This window comes from Berghia stephanieae, chromosome 4 (assembly GCF_034508935.2).
Source record: "Berghia stephanieae isolate SIO BIC M18660-M18661 chromosome 4, UCSD_Bste_1.3, whole genome shotgun sequence".
Classification (NCBI taxonomy): Eukaryota; Metazoa; Mollusca; class Gastropoda; order Nudibranchia; family Aeolidiidae; genus Berghia; species Berghia stephanieae.
In genome coordinates, this window is record NC_088363.1 from 41,373,635 (window position 1) to 41,386,819 (window position 13,185).

General features: G+C 36.4%; 1 long non-coding RNA gene across 1 annotated transcript; it reads right to left on the minus strand.

The window, feature by feature from the left end:
* Window positions 1-4,556: 4,556 nt before the first annotated feature.
* Window positions 4,557-7,129, minus strand: LOC144970593 (uncharacterized). The gene is made up of 2 exons (XR_013644995.1): window positions 6,953-7,129; window positions 4,557-5,812 (listed from the first exon to the last, which is right to left on the minus strand). It is a non-coding gene; the product is annotated as an uncharacterized LOC144970593 (long non-coding RNA).
* Between the last annotated feature and the right edge of the window lie 6,056 nt (window positions 7,130-13,185).

Sequence of the window (13,185 nt, forward strand, 5' to 3'; positions counted from 1 at the left end):
AGACCACATAGCCGCACAACTTATCATATTATTATATTATTATTATCCATGGAGCCCTGACCCATCGTGTTCACCTCCCATAGTGGGCAAGGAGGTACATACTGTGTCTTCTACCCACCTGTAGGGAATGAGATTAGCGGAAGAGTAGCGTCCCTTGATTGGACGTCATCGGCGGAAAAGTTATTAGAGAGAACGTCATGTTGGTTGTGCGCATGCGTCTCTCGTCCTCGCTTCCGGGGAAAGCGGCATGAGACACTTCACCGAAAGCGAGGACGAGAGAGACGCATGCGCAAAACCATTTTGACGTTCTCTCTGTAAGGTGACGTCCAATCAAGGGACGCTACTCTTCCTCTAATCTCATTCCCTATAGATAGTATGCAGATGACGTCACTCAGGCCTTTGTTGTTGTTTTGCCATCCGCGTTTGTGAGTTGTTCTCACTAAACTGTATAGATAGAATGCGCTTGGCCGAGGAGTTCACAACATTGCCATCCGGAAGTATAACGGACCAACACACAAACTCTGTGTAACCATGAACTTTTATAGTCAGGTCAATACAGTTTAGTGAGAACAACTCACAAACGCGGATGGCAAAAACAATACAAAGGCCTGAGTGACGTCATCTGCTTACTATCTATTAACCAGACTATAAAAGTTCATGGTTACACAGAGTTTGTGTGTTGGTCCGTTATACTTTCGGATGGCAATGTTGTGAACTCCTTGGCCAAGCGCATTCTATCTATAGATAGTTCGAAGATGACATCACTCAAGCCTTTGTTGTTATATTTTGCCATCCGCGTTTGTGAGTTATTCTCACTGAACTGTATTAACCAGACTATAAAAGTTCATGGTTACACAGAGTTTTGTGTGTTGGTACGTTATACTTCCGGATGGCAATGTTATGAGCTTCGCAGCCAAGCGCATACTATCTATATCTGTTTTCCAGCATGCTTTCTGTCTTTGTCTTGGAATGAGATTACTTGGTTTTGTCCAGGCCCAGGCCGGAAACCCTGGCTGGGAGGGAAACGGTCAAATGTTTAGTTTTAGGAGATATTTTTTTCCCCTCGTAAATCATCTCTCTGTTTTGGACTGCATTATTTTTATTTATATTATGTATGATTTGTGAAACATTTGAGTGTGTCCCTCTTAGCGGGGACCTGTGCTTGTGTCTAGATAAGACTTTTAGTGATCTCAAACTCAGTACTAGGATGGTCGGCCGGTTGATGAGTATGACAATGTCACTGTGTTTTTAAGTGTTTGTAAGTCTGTCGTCTGGAATTGTAAGTATCGTTTTGTAATAAATATTTACTTGTTATTACACCTTTTCTTTATTCCTTTTTATTAGTTTAGTAAAAAAAAAACCCAAAAAACATCTTACCTACTCACGTGTTCCTAGATGGGTGTACTCTTTCGGAAGTTGTCCCTTCTGGATGTCTCTATCTTTCTCTTCTTCTCTTCATCTTGGCTCATCATAATCTAATGCTGCGAGCCCGGAGACTTTCCATCTGCGTGGATCCTTCGTTCTATTTTATGTTACGGACCACATTTGTCTGCTGTCTTAGGACAAAGCAGTTGTCTTGAACGCCCCCCCCCCCTAACTCCCCTCTTAGAAACACCCGTACCGTAACGCCGTCATATAGATAGTATGCGCCTGGCTAAGAAACTCATAACATTGCCATCCGGAAGTATAACGGATCAACACATAAAACTGTGTATCCATGAACAGTTATGGTAAGGTTAATACCGTTCAGTGAGCATTACTCATAGACGCGGCTGGCAAAAAACAATAACAAAGACCTGAGTGACGTCATCTTCGAACTATCTATATTTATTGGTTTTATTCTGGGTAGCTTCCCAGAGGTGAGGTTTGCAGACGTGCCTACTACTACTATGAAATATTCGTAAAATGACTAAATTTTGGCTCCAATTTCAGAGCTTCATGAGCATCTCTAAGTCATTAAAACTGATTGAAAATGAAAGTTGATGCCAGACTAGATAACTTAAATGATTTTCAAGTGTTATTTAATCCTTGTGGTAGTAAATTGTTGATCTTTAAAGTTAACTACAGCAACTACTATTTTTATATTTGTTAAAATACGATTTATTTTTTTTTACATTTTCTAGTTGGCAGGTCTGGGTTTGCCACTTTTAATTCGTCGGTTAGTGAGCACTTCCATATTCCATGTCTGTTACCTTACGGACGCCCAACTGTTTATATCAAATTGAGACTTTATACAGCGCAATATCCACTAAACGTGCTCAAATCGCTTTAGAAGGGGTCTCTGGCCAACAGCAACATTTAGCATGTAGGACGGGCCATGACGTCTTTCAGGCGATATCTTTAAAAAAAAATTCGGACAGAGACAACGACGTTAACGGCCAGGTACTCATTTTACACCTGAGTACGGTGAGAGAATGTGAGTAAAGAGCCTTTTCCAAACTATGCGCCGAGCGATGCTCGAACCCAGGACCTTCCGATCCGAAAGCGAGTGTCATACCACTAGACCACGTAGCCGCAACTGTTCGTGTTCACTGGGGGTTTCACTCAAGGGACTTTTACACCGCACTAATAATTTATGTCTGGGTTTGCCACTTGTAATTCGTCGGTTAGTGAGCGCCTCCATATTATTCCATGTCTGTTATCTTACGGACGCTCAACTGTTCGTGTTCCTTGGGGGTTTTCAATCAAGGGACGTTTACACCACACCAGTATTTCATAATGTATAAATGATGAGAAATTTGGACCATTTTCCTAGAACACCTGGAATAATATTGTGTTGTATTTTCAGCATCTAATAGGATTCCACAGTCTGACGTCACGTCCGCCTAGCAACGAATCGGCTGGCTCTAAACAAAAAAATAATCCGTGCTTGGTCCAGGCAAGGAATAATTGGAAAATCGCTCAAAAAACAATTTTTATCTTAAATATGGTCCATTATTTTGTACCAGATTGTCTACACCAGTCAGAGAGTCACTCCTGCAAGTTTTACAGATTTCCAAATGGACAGGCAGACAAAAAATTGAAGAAAAAGTGGACCACTTTAGTCAGGTAAGCACGCACGCCTCGTCGAACATTTGATAGAGTTCGTAGTCCAGATCTAGGTCAAGTTCTAGCTTACGTAGACCTATATTTTATGATTAAAGTGTACAATTGCACGAAATTATAAATAAAAATACATTCCAAACTAGGTTTTTTATTGAAGTTGAAGCAAAAATGATATCTCAATCGTTTTGATGTTAAGGCTGATAAACTGAATGAGAGTTAAGTTCTACTGATAAGTGATAATTTTTTTAAAAGGAGAACAAGAAGAAAGAGAATAAAATATTTGTTAAAATCTTACTTTAAACTCGATACCTTTATGGCAAAATGAAAATAAATAAATAAAATAACGCAACCTCTCCCCCCCCCCTCCCCTCACGCAGATCTCTCTCTCTCTCTCTCTCTCTCTCTCTCTCTCTCTCTCCTCTCTCTCTCTCTCTCTCTCTCTCTCTCACACCACACACACACACCACACAAACACACATACTTTCCTCTTTTTTTTGGAAAGTTTCTCTGATTCTCTGCCATGCCTCCCCTCCCCGACAGCCGAGGTGGCAACTCTGTGTGAACAAAGCAAGATGGCGGCAGGGACCTCTCTCCTTTACCTGTGCCCGATTGTTGACACTCCAAAGTTTCCATCACCGCACTGTCCAGTACAGTACTGACTGAAATAAAGAGAAAACGCAAGTCTTGCCACACTCAACCCCAAGATCAACTTTAACTGTGTAAATTTAAGAATTCTTATTTCTATATATACCTAGTCAAAATCATCAAAAGAAGTAATGAGGAAGTGCGACATTTTGCTGAATGTGCGATTTCATAAAAGACAGGCGAGAGACCCACCAGTAACCTAGTCTCTTGCACACCTTTGATTTATCATGCATTGAGCTGGTGTCAAACAAGATAGTCTAAAACAAAGTACTTATCAAATTAAATAATATACCCAATATGCCCAACAGAATTATTTTTTTTTTTTAATCTTTTCATTTCAGGTGAAAGGACAAAAGATCCAACATCATCATCAAGAGTGTGTTCTTGTCACTTCAGAGATGGTGACAAAGCCAACCTCCCTGAATTGTTTGACAGAAATAAAAATAAATTGTTTCCATCAGAGCCAGAAAGAAAGAAAAGAAAAGTGACACAAGGAATTCCCACCCCATCTCAATTGGCACCAACATCAAGAAGTCCACCACCACCACCACCACCACTACCACCACCACCACCACCACCACCACCACCACCATCATCATCATCATCATCATCACCATCATCATCATCATCATCATCATCATCATCATCATCATCATCATCATCATCATCATCATCATCATCATCAGCTCAACTCTCTTCATCATCATCACAAAGTCCCACCTTTAAAAAAACCAGATTCCTCATCATCATTATTTTCCTCCTCATCATCATCCTCATTATCTTCTCCCTCATCATCATCTCAACTCTCGTCACCATCATCACAGGATTCCATCTTTTAAAAAAAAACAGATTGTAGAACAAGTGAGGATATTTTAAATAGAACAACAAATTTAATTCAAGAACAAAAAATTACAGACAAAAATAAGGAAATAGCTAGCTTTAAAAAACCCAACTAAGTTAGATTCAACGCACTTACACTGTTTCAAGCCTTACAGAAAAAGTTCTTCGAATGGAGACAGGTGTACATTCTTTTAAAATATTTAATATTATTGTTCAATATGTTGAGTGCTTTAGAGGTAACATTATTTATTATAGTAGATGGGAAGTTCAGGAAGAGACAGTTGCATTAAAAGACCAAATTTTCATTATTACACTTATGAAACTTAGACAGAACTACGCTAACCTTCATATTTCACAATTGTTTAGCGTTAGTGAAAGTACTATAACAAATATTATACAAACTTTTATTCATGTTTTACATAAGCCATACGCTTCTCTTTGAAAATGTTATGAAGGTTACATGCCCTTCTAGACATAAAAATAAACTATCAGCTCCATCATCATTTTTAAGATTTCCAAATTGCAGAATGATCATTGATTGTACAGATGACCAAATTGCTATTCCTAAAGAAATGGATAAACAACGGTTAACTTATTCTTCTTATAGGTCCATGAATTCTGTTAAAGCTCTTGTTGGTCTAAGTCCAAATGGTGTGATAAATTTTATTTCTAAACATGATCCAGGGTCTGTCTCGGATAAGGTCATTGTACAAAATTGTGGATTACTAAAACTTTTAATTTTAAGCCCTGGAGAATTAATTTTAGCAGATAAAGGTAATAAAGGTAAAACCCCATCCTGATTCAAGATATTTTACCTCAAGGAGTAACTGTAAATATCCCTCCCTTTTTACATAATAAATTTACTGAAAATGAGATTTTATTAACAAAAGAAATTGCTTCATGTAGAATTCATGTTGAGAGGGCTAATGAAAGACTGAAAAATGTTAACATCCTCTCATATATTCCAACCATGTTAAGAGAAACATCTGATATTATTTTTCAATTTGTTGCAGCACTTGTTAATCCCCAGTCTCCTCTTATTAAGGAGATTGCATTTTGTTAGCTTTGCCATTTATTTTGTACAACACACATATTTTGTTCATCATCATCAAATCACCATTCAAAATAATGGTTTTGTAGGTCCATACATGATTTTACATGATAAACATGACAAATTATGGCATTGTTGTATCAATGTATGTTCAATGTCATTAACATTGTTAAATAAAACCACACAAATTAGTTTTGGACTGAATTAACCCAAGGCATCATCAAGATAGATCTGTGGAAGTAAAAGAATAAAAGATTCAAATTTAGAGCTGCGACCATGCTCAATAGGCAAAAAACAAACAAACTAATAAAACGTCTGTTGTGGTCTTGTGGTATGACACTCGCTTTCAGATCAGAAGGTCCTGGGTTTGGGCCTCGCTCGGCACATAGTTGAGTCCTTGGAGAAGGCTCTTTACTCACAATCTCTCACCGTACTCAGGTGTCAAATGAGTACCTGGCGTTGTCTCTGTCCGAAAAAATTGTAATATCGCCCAACAGGCATCATGTCCCGTCTTACATGTTAAATGTTGCTGTTGGCCAGGGACCCCTTGTAAAGCACTTTGAGCACATTTAGTGGATATTACGCTGTATAAAAACTCAATTAAAAAAACAAATTAAGTGATTTTTCATTCATCTTGCTTTGTTGATAAGGGGAAACCCGAAACGTCCATTTTATCTGTTTTCGTATATTAAATTGAAGTTCACATTCAATTTCACAATGTTATTGATTTCTTCGAGTTTCAAGCAGCAACATTTACTTTACACCTTAACCCAATAGGAAGTTTAGTTTACCGTGACTAACACTGGTCTAAATAAATCCTTTATTCATCCCATAGAGGAAATTTATCTCTAGGGTCTATTCCCAGGGAAGACTGGAATAACCACGGTGCAGCGCCGCAAATTGAGCTAGGGCGAGGTGACTTGCTCAAGGCCACACAGCGCAGCGGCGGGTGAACGAACTCGGTACCTTCGGGTACGAAGCAAAAACCGTACCGCTGATCCACGCTGCCCCACATGAAGTATGATAAAATGTCTAGCGTGATTGGTGATTGTGATGCTCATATGAGTATTATAATAAAGGTTACAACACGATACTAAATAGTATGTAGTAGACTATAGTCAATAGCAACGAAAATTAGCGAAGCAAGACTAAGACCTCAAAGACTCAAAGTCCGTGGTCCATAAGATAAAAACACAATAATTCAATGACTCCCTCTCTCTCTCCCTAACTAAAATCGAACGTAAACAGTTAAATCTTTCCATTGGATATACTAAATCTGCCTAAACTCAAAGTAAACTGATTATTGTCCAACAGTAGTTTTACGGAGATGTGAGATTTTGAGAGTGAGAATGAGAAGACGAAATGACTTACCTTCACAGAATACTCTTTATTCTTCATGCTGGCTTGAACTTTGCCGAACATCAAGCCATCTGAGTAAGTGAAAGTCAAAACAGGACCTGACTGATGATGATTTTCACCTCGCGAGACACTTTTATGCTCATTGGAGAAGTATTTCATAAGGGCGGTGATGGAAATAGAGTTCGTGTCAGCCATTTTTCTCGACTGTTTAGAGCCAGCCGGTTTGTTGCCATGCGTTGCTGCGCAGGATTACGTCACGACTTAGGAAGCCTATTTACCCCAACAACATAATGTTTTGAGGCGGTTGGACACACGTATAGAGCAGTAAAGTTAGGTGCCCCTAACGTAAACAATAACAAGTTGCTAGTGATTTCCGTTAGGGACCGGAACAATTTACGCACAATATAGGTCTCCCAATTTTGTAGTTTGAGTTGTAGGCAATACACTTTCAGTATTGAAATATGTTTACATAAAATCTAACAGTTGCAGAAATAATAATATAAGGCTAAATTATTATGAAAATCAGGCTCCGAATAATTCTCGTTTTGTTCACACCAGCGCAATAATTTGCTCTGGTCTAAAAATAGATAGACTGTAACTTTTGATAAATTTTAGAAAATTTTACCTTTTGTTCCATAAAATATCCATATCTAGACATTATTTGATGCATGATCGAGTATTTATGAATATGTGTTTCTATTGCCACCTAACAGCCAAATTTTAAAGGTTATTTTTTTCTATTATTTACATTGGAACGTGAGCTGTCAAGACAGGAACATGTGGTTTGCCACGTGCTTCTCGATCTTTGTTTACGTTTTGGGCACCTAACTTTACTGCTCTATAAATCTGTTTCGAATACAACTCATCGGAGAGTCGATACTTCTTATATCGAGGGATTACGACTACAAACCTGCCATAGTAAAAAAGAATTATTTTTTTTTAAACCCCCCCCCCCCCCCACCCCAATAAGGATCCAAACAAACTATCGGCCCGAAACACTGGATTGAGAAATGTGTATGTATTTGTGTGTGTGTATGTGTGTGTGTGTGTCTTTGTGAGTGTATGTGTGTGTGTGTGGCTTTGTGCTTTTCTGGTATTACCCTCGCCTTCGGTTCGGACAAGTAGGTCCCCGTTTCTAGTCCTGCCCTGGAAGGCGCAAAGTTGAGTCTTTATAAACGCCTCTTTACTCAGATTCTCTAACCGCACTTAGGTGTAAAATGTGTACCTAGACCTGCCTGTCCAAAAAAAATTTGTCATATTGCCTTACAGGGCATCATGTCTCATCTTGCATGTTACGTGTTGCTGTGAGCTGGAGACCCCTTGTAAAGCGCTTTTTTATCATTTGTGTTTTTTTATAAGCTTTTTTGTGCATGTGTGTTTGTAATTGTATGAGTGTATTTGGTTGTATGTCTGCAGGGGCGTGGCTATACTGGTTGATTTGGTGCCTGGCACCGCATCCATCTTTTAAAAATAGATTACAGCATTAAAAAACCCCACACAAAACAAACCAAACTAAAACAATAAAAAAAAAAAAACAAAAAACCCACAAAAAAAAAAAACCAAAGAGATCTACAGAGAAATGGTATATGCCGCCTCTTACTTATTTGAGTAAGTGTTTTCTATAAATGTTTTTCTTTCTTTTGTATTTACTAATATAGCATGTTTTTAGCCATTTTCTTCTGATTTTGCCACCACCTTTTACTGTAAGCATACCACGCCACTGTATGTCTGTCTGTCTCACATATTCTCAATCAAATTCATCAAAAGTCACGCGGCCAATAATAGCCACCAAAAGGCCATCATAATAATATCACCTTGAAAACCCGGACTGTCCCTTTATCATAATTTAATGTCCGCCAATGCCCCAAAGTTAACATTCACTCTACGGCATTTTCGAATGAATTCACCTTTTTTTTTTCATGTCTGAATTTCTGTGGACGGAGGAAATGAAGCGGCAAATAATGTTCACACAATTTCTCCCTTCTAAAATCGAGTCACACTTTCTCCATAGAAAACGATCTCTTCACAAATTTCCCTTCAGCGACAGTTCCGGTAAAAAGTGGAGTTGTCCAATCACTCAGTCGGAAAATCCAAAGACAAAAAGAACGGACATGACGGTAAACAGAAAGGTAGTATTCACTTTTCACCTTCGGGTGGAGTTTTGAAAAAACAAACAAACAAAACCTGTCTTTGTAGAGTTCTAACATGGAGACTATTAATAATATTGTAACCTTGAAAACGAAATAAATTTCATATATATATATATATATATATATATATATATATATATATATATATATATATATATATATATATATATATATATATATATATAATATAATATACACTGACGGGTACCTATTTGCAAGTCTGAGTATCGGAATAATTATGGGCTCGTTGTAATCTCAAACCAGCGCAAATTAATAATCTACCTATAAACGTGGATTTGTTGTTTGTTTTGTTTTTTGTTTGTTTGTTTGTTATATATATATATATATATATATATATATATATATATATATATGTATATATATATATATATATATATATATATATATATATATATATATATATATGCTGGTCTGATACCCAAATTGTTATGGACTTATTGTTGTAAAGGAAATTTATGTACTCTAAAACCAACACAAAGTAATAATCTACCTATAGAAAGAACGAATTTGACGTCACTCGGGTCTTTGTTATTGCTTTTTGCCATCTGTGTTTATGAGTAATTCTCACTAAACTGTATTAACCAGACTATAAACGTTCAAGGTTACACATAGTTTTGTGTGTTGACCCGTTATACATCAGGATGGCAATATTGTGGGCTTCTTTGCCAAGCGCATACTATCTATAGAAGAACAAGTGAGTATATTATTTATCTATAGAAATGTCTATGTAATTTGCTTAGTTTAGAAGTCACTGCCATTAAATAAGACTATAAAAGACCTGCCTGCTTGAAAATTTAATAATTCGTTATTTTTGGGAGATAAAGATAATAATTAACCAGTAGATTTTTGACCAATCAAAACATTGAATCTGCGACACACCTTCACACGTGCTCGGACAAGCATAGGTGGTTGTTTATACACAATAACGTGAATGAAATTGGCCTCTCTCTCTGATCATTGTTGTTGTTTTTCTCAATCAGATTATAAACGTTTGAATTTACACATTGTTTTCCGTGTTGGTCCTGTTGATCAAGGGATAGAACAGTGAGTATCTTACTTAGACACATACCATCGATAGTAAGTCCTGTGTAATTTGATCTGTCAACCAATCACTGCCATTGTTTACAGTATGACGATTGTCCGAGAGGCGTGGTTATCTAAGTGTCTATCGTTATTGTTAACTTAATAGCCTTCAACAGTAATGACGTCTCACCCTCGTAATTACGCATAGTAACTTAGTAACTGGCTCTAAACTATCGGAACAATGGCGGACACCATTATGAAATATTTCTCCGACGAGCATAAAAGTGTATCCAGAGGAGAAAAACATTATAAATATGATCATGTTTTGACTTTTATACATTCTGATCACATGACATATGAAAAGTTCTAGCCAGCATGAAGAATAAAAAGTGCCCATTTTCTTTGTTTAGAACCAGGCTGATCGCCGTTGCTGGGCGACATGACATCAGACTATTGAATCCAATTGATACCTTACGTTTATCCAGCCGGATAATACGTACCAACATACGAAACAATGTGTAACCTTAAACGTTTATATTCTTATTAATGCGATTTAGTGAAAACTACTCATAAAAATGGTTGGCAAAAAGTAATAACAAAGAGCTGAGTGACGTCAATTTATTTATTTTTGGGTTTTTTTTTTCTATAGATCAATAATAATTTACCTTCACGATGATTAAATACCATTCACAAACCTCAACATTGGATACACCGTCATCAATTTTTATTTTCAGTAAGTTTTAATGACTTAGAGTTGCTCATAAAGTTATGAAAATTGAGCCAAAATTTCGTAATTCTAAGATTTTTTCTTACTTGTAGGCAGGTATGCTTTAAATTTTCAGACTAGCCGATTAGTGACATGGTTGTGTTTCCTTCTATTACAAGTTAATCGAGGAAAGATCTTCCTTGTGAATCAAAAGGTCGAAATTCAAATAATATGTGTAATATGCCCCATTGCATATGATCATAGTGACGAAGAAGAAGAAGTAGAAAAAGAAGAAGAAGAAGAAGATGATGATGATGATGATGATGATGATGATGATGATGATGATGATGATGATATGATATGATATGATACGATATGATATGATATGATATGATATGATATGATGATGATGATGATGATGATGATGATGATGATGATGATGATGATGATGAGGATGATGATGATGATGATGACGACGACGACGAAGACGATAATGATCAAGCCTGGTCATATCATCCCCACATCAGAAAAGCCCTACTACCTCTCCCTCCCCCTCCCCCTCCCCTCACCCCATAACTGAGCGCACTTATGGGCTTGATTTAACATCGTTATCATAGACAATATTTTAAGATGTTTTTAGAGCATATTTCCATTACAACAATGACCCCATAACAATTTTGGGGTTATAAAATCTGCAAATATGCACCTTAGCCCACACCCCACACCCCACTACCCACACCCCTCACCCCACACCCCACATCCCACACCCCACACCCCACTACCCACACCCCACTACCCACACCCAACACCCCTCACCCCACACCCACACCCCACACCCATCTAACCCTACTTTGATGTCACGGCTTGGACTCCCAGTCTAAAGGTATGATGAATAAAAATGAATTGGAAAGGCATCTCCGATTCTAATTCTAACGGTGACATTTTAAATCAGCAGCAGGTGAGAAATCATCCAGAAAACGCGAGGAAGTCAGGTGAGAAATCTACCTGGAATAAAATGCATTGTTGTGTCCAAAAACTGGAAGAGTAAAACCCAGTCATGTGAAAGGTCAGCGTTAAATTAGGCGAAATGATTTTGTGTGAGGAGAAGAGGACAATATTCTATCCAGTCGTACTCGGAAAAGAAAATGCGTATTTAAAATTTTGGCCAGAAAATTCGTCTTTCAAATATTGATCGTTTAAAATGACACTCATCTTGGCAAAATCTCTCAAACTTGGGACTTCGTGAAGTCTACTTTGAAATCTCAGGTTTGAGAGTTTTTGACAAGATGAGGGTCATTTTAAATCGATTGATGTTTGAAGGGCGAGTTTTCTGGCCAAAATTTAAAATACATGTTTGGATTTCTCTCTCTCTCTCTCTCTCTCTCTCTCTCTCCTCTCTCTCTCTCTCTCTCTCTCTCTCTCCTCTCTCTCTCTCTCTTTTTTTTTTTTTTTTTTAAGAGTATGCACAGTAGCAGAATAATCTCTAAGTATGGGAGAAAGTGTGAAGACGAAGTCATTTCGTGTGTGTGTGTGTGTGTGAGTGTGTGTGTGTGTGTGTGTGTGAGAGTGCCTGGGATCGTGGCGGAGTTGACATTAAATGGACATCAACATTAAATTATATGGTCACTGGTTGGTATGGAACTCTATGTATGAATACATTCTAATGATAATAAAAAATAACGATAATAGCAATATTAATAATGATAATGTGGTAGTAAAAGTAGCAATAGAAGTAATAATGATGATAATGGTAATAATAATGAAAATAACAATAATAAAAATAATAATAATAATAATAAAATAATAATAATAATAATAATAAATAATAATAATAATAATAATAATAATAATAATAATAATAATAATAATAATAATATAATAATAATAATAATAATAATAATAATAATAATAATAATAATAATAATAATAATAATAATAATAATAATAATAATAATAATAATAATAATAACAATAATAATAATAATAATATAATAATAATAATAATAATAACTAATAATAATAATAATAAATAATAATAATAATAATAATAATAATAATAATAATAATAATAATAATAATAATAATAATAATAATATAATTTAATTTTTCCTATGATTTTGTCCTGCCAAATTCTATGTATTTTCTGAATATTTCTGTGTACATTTTAAATATTTCTTATGATTTTGTCGTGCCAAAATCTATGTACTTTCTGAATATTTCTGTGTACATTTTCGAATTTCTCCAGTGATATTGTCCTGCCAGATTTTGTGTACCCTACATACTTTCTTAATATTTCTGCGTTCCCTTTGACACGTTGTGCACATTTGACAAATAACACATTGACA